Genomic DNA, 4,581 nt, shown 5'->3' with positions numbered 1-4,581 from the left:
GTAAATTGGATGCTTATCTTGCTGGGATCCTGTGACCCCAGCTGACTTCCTGCCCTTTGGGCAGGTGGCTGGACTCGATCTCCTGAGGTCCCTTCCAGCCCTAATGTCTATGAAATCTATGAAATCTCAGCCAGACTGGCTGACCTGCTCCACTGGGCTTTAAACTAAGCTCGCCAGGGAATGGAGGGACTACTGCCACTGCTGGCCTGCTGAGCAACCCTTGCAAAGCCAGCAGGCCAAGGCATTTAAGGGAACCACCCCTGCCCCAGCCCTGGAACAATCTGTAGCCAAGGCAAGGGCCCCCAAGGGGACACTTACGTGCCTATACACAAATGCCAGGAGGTTGGGGAACAAACAGGAGGAACTTGTCCTCCTGCTAAACACAAATAACTATGATGTCATAGGGATAATGGAGACCTGGTGGGACTCCACCCATGACTGGACCATGGGTATAGATGGCTATACCCTGTACAAAAGGGATCAAGTGGACAAAAAGGGTGGAAGTGTAGCTCTCTATGTCAAGGAAAGCTGTATGTCCCTGCAAGCCAACACTGGCACACACTGTGGATGACTTAAGACCCTCTGGGTTAAAATCCATGGGGAACATGGCACAGGGGATACTATGGTGGGCGTCTACTACAGACCCCCTAATCCAGGGTCAACTCAACGAAGAGTTTGCCAGGGAATTAGCTGAGGCTGCATGCTCCCAGCGCATGACTGTCATGGAAGACTTTAACTACCCAGACATCCGGTGGGAGGAGTGCTCAGCCAAATCCAAGTGGTCGCAAAGCTTTCTCTCGTGCATGGATGACCTCTATCTGACGCAGGAATTCTACGGGCTGACAAGAGGTAAAGCACTGCTCGACCTCATACTGCAACTGGGGACGACCTAATCAGTGACCTAACTACTGAAGGGAAGCTGGGTGACAGTGACCATGAGCTGATCACCTTCACCACCTGCCGTGAAGCTGGCAAGTCAGTCAGTAATAAAGAAGTCCTTGACTTCAGGAAAGCTGACTCTGACAAGCTAAGGAGGCTCGTCAGTTTGGCCCTAAAGGGCCACAACCCAAAGGGGAGGGGAGTTCAGGAAGAGTGCTTGCTCCTCAAGGGAGCAATTGTCAATGCGCAAGCAAAGTCCATCCCATCTTGGAGGAAAGGCAGCAAGAGTGCACAGCAGCCCCCTTGGCTCTCCAGGGAACTGGGCGACCTCCTGTGTCCTAAAAGGAAGACCTACAAAGGATGGAGGACTGGATCCACCTTCAAGGAAAAATATTCTGCCCTGGTCTAGACCTGCAGAAAGCAAACCAGGAAAGCCAAGGCTGCAATGGAAAACCAGCTAGCTACAGATACCAAGGACAATAAAAAGTCCTTTTTTAGATATGTGAGGAGCCAGAGGAAAAGCAAGGGCTAAACCAGAAAGGACAACTGACTCCCAGGAAAAAGCCAACCTACTAAATGGGCACTTTGCATCAGTCTTTCATCACCCTCACGGGACGCCCCTGCCCATTATGGGACAGGGAGGCCCAGGTGAGGGAGATTCCTTGCCCTCTATCAATGCTGACCTTGTCAAGCAACACCTTGACAGGCCGGATACCTTCAAGTCAGACGGCCCTGATGGATTAAACCCAAGGGTACTCAAGGAGCTGGCAAGCATCATAGCTCAGCCCCTGGCACAGATCTTTGAAAACTCCTGGTACTCTGGTGAAGTGCCCGAAGATTGGAAAAAGGCCAATGTTGTGCCTATCTTCAAGAAAGGGAGGAAAGTGGATCTACAGGACCATCAGCCTGACCTTTATCCTGGGGAAGATCTTGGAAAAGATTATCAAAGAGGCCATCCTTAACAGACTAGCTGACGGCAATATCCTGAGAGACACCCAGCATGGGTTTGTTGAGGGTAGGTCTTGTTTGACCAATCTCATTTCCTTTTACGACCAGGTGACCTATCACCTGGACAAGGGGGAAGAGATTGATGTCGTATATCTTGACTTTAAAAATGCCTTCCATCTGGTATCCCATGACCACCTCTTGGCAAAACTGGCTAACTGTAGTCTCGACCGCACCACGATCCCCTGTCTGGGGAATTGGCTTTGCAGTAGGACCCAGAGAGTGGTACTTGGCTGAAGCCAATTGTCTTGGTGCACAATCACCAGTGGGGTCCCTTCAAGGCTCTGTCCTAGGGCCTATACTATTTAACATCTTCATCAGTGATGTGGACATTGGTGTCAGAAGCAGACAGGCCAAGTTTGCTGATGACACCAAACTCTGGGGTAAAGCATCCACACCTGAGGACAGGAGGGTGATCCAGGCAGATCTTGACACGCTCATGAAATGTGCACGTAAAAACCTGATGGTGTTCAAAACCGAAAAATGCAAGGTTCTCCACCTTGGGAGGAAAAACCTGCAGCATGCTTACAGGCTCGGCAGTGCTACGCTGGTTAGCACTACGGATGAGAGGGACTAGGGGATCACGACTGACCACAAGATGAACATGAGCCTGCAATGTGATGCTGCAGCTAGTAAAGTGAGCAAAACACTGGCAAGCAAATCCTGGAAAGTCATTCTCCCCTTGTACTCGACCTTGGTGAGGCCGCAGCTGGAGTACTGCATCCAGTTTTGGGCTCCACAATTTAAAAAGGATGTGGAGAAGCTTGAGAGAGTCCAGAGAAGAGCCACATGCATGATCAGAGGTCAGGAAAACAGACCTTATGACGACAGGCTGAGAGCAATGGGGCTCTTTAGCCTAAAAAAGCACAGGCTCAGGGGTGGGTAATCTGGTGGCGACCTATAAGTTTATCAGGGGTGCTCATCAGGATCTGGGGGAACATCTGTTCACCAGAGTGCACCAAGGGATGACTAGGTCAAATGGTCACAAACTCCTCCATGACCCTTCAAGCTGGACATAAGGAAGAACTTCTTCACTGTCCGAGCCCCCAAGGTCTGGAATAGACTGCCACTGGAGGCGATTCAAGCACCCGCTTTGAACGCCTTCAAGATACATTTGGATGCTTATCTTGCTGGGTTCCTATGATCCTACGTTCCCTCCAAGCTAGGGAGCACCCCCAGGGTTATCCCTCAGGGAGCAGGCTCCGGAGGCACCAGATCCCCCCAGCAGGGGAGCATAGGGGGCAGGACTGGCAGCAGGAACTTCCGGGCAGACCGGAGCGCCTGATTGAGGCAGCAGCGGAAAATTCAAACCGCGGCCTTTAAAGGCCGCAGTTTGACATAGCCCCCCGGCACTCAGGAGCCAGGAGCAGCGGGGAGAGGAGGGATCCAGGCACACGTGTGTCCCACATGCGCATGTGCCCCCTTACCAGACCTGAGGCAGAAGCAGACGCAGCAGCAGCTGATCCCCCTAAGGTAAGTGGGCAGAGGGACCAGACACAGCTGAACAAGATCCGGAGGGGAAGCCCCCCGGATCCCTCTTAGCTGAGCCGGTAGGGAGCCGTGCTCCCAAGCCACCCTGCACGTTTGCATCGGCGGACGTGCAGGGGTCGCCCAGCAAGGCCCACAGGGGCAGGGATTGGGGACCCCGCCTTAGGGCCCTGGAGGCACAGGTGAGGGAGCTCCAGGAGGAGGTTAGCAGGCTGAGGGGAAATCAGGGAGGTGGACGAAGAAATTGACAGCTATTTCCTTTCCCTGCAGGGCCACACACCCAAGGAAGAAGCACCTCGGAAAGTGCCCTCCACTGCAGAGTGGGAGACAGTCACCTCCAGAACCAGGGGTGCTCGTAACCCAGCAGTACCAGTTCCTCCAGTCCGGCTGGAGAACAGGTACGAGGCCCTGGCAACACTGGAGGAGAGGGAGGGAGAGGAGGCAACTCCACACTCTCCACGCTCTGAACAGGCCAAAGGAGCTAAGCAGTCCTGGAAGAGAAAGTGTTGAGTGATCATCATAGGCGACACCATCCTGAGAGGTACAGAGGGCCCCATCTGTTGCCAGGACCCCTTGACACACAAGGTCTACTGCCTACCCAGAGCAAAGATTCATGACCACTAAACCAAGCAGCACTCAAAAATACAGCCCAGCCTAGACCGACGAGTGGACATATACACAGGTAAGCAGCAGGGGCCAGGGCAATGCTGTGATTAGGGGCCCAGTGTACACATCCACAGGAGGCCTCAAATGCCTCGACACAAATGCTCACAGTATGGGAAACAAACAGGAGAACCCTCCTACTAGCTGACACCAACCCAGACACAGTGGGGCTCACTGAAACATGGTGAGACCCAATGCATGACTAGGCGGTGAATATCAAGAGCTATAAGCTGTACAGGAGGGACAGGACAGGGAGGAAAGGAGGGGGTATGGCGCTCTACATTAAGGAGGAATACCCATCCTCACCAGGTAGCACAGAGTCAGAGGAGGGGCACACGGAAGTGCTCTGGGTTAGAGTACAAGGCAGACAAGGGGAAAGAGACTTAACAGTAGGGGTCTGCTACAGACCACCCAACCAAGGGGAAGAGCTAGACCAGGAATTCTTAAGTCAGCTCACGGAGGTAGTTAGGTCAAAGGACATGGTCATCATGGGTGACCTGAACTTTCCAGACATCTGCTGGGAAGAGCAGTCGGCCAGGTCTGACC

The sequence above is a fragment of the Crocodylus porosus genome, unplaced genomic scaffold (genome assembly GCF_001723895.1).
Source record: "Crocodylus porosus isolate Cpor-Errol unplaced genomic scaffold, CroPor_comp1, whole genome shotgun sequence".
NCBI classification, from domain to species: domain Eukaryota; kingdom Metazoa; phylum Chordata; order Crocodylia; family Crocodylidae; genus Crocodylus; species Crocodylus porosus.
Note: the sequence above shows the minus strand (reverse complement) of the source record.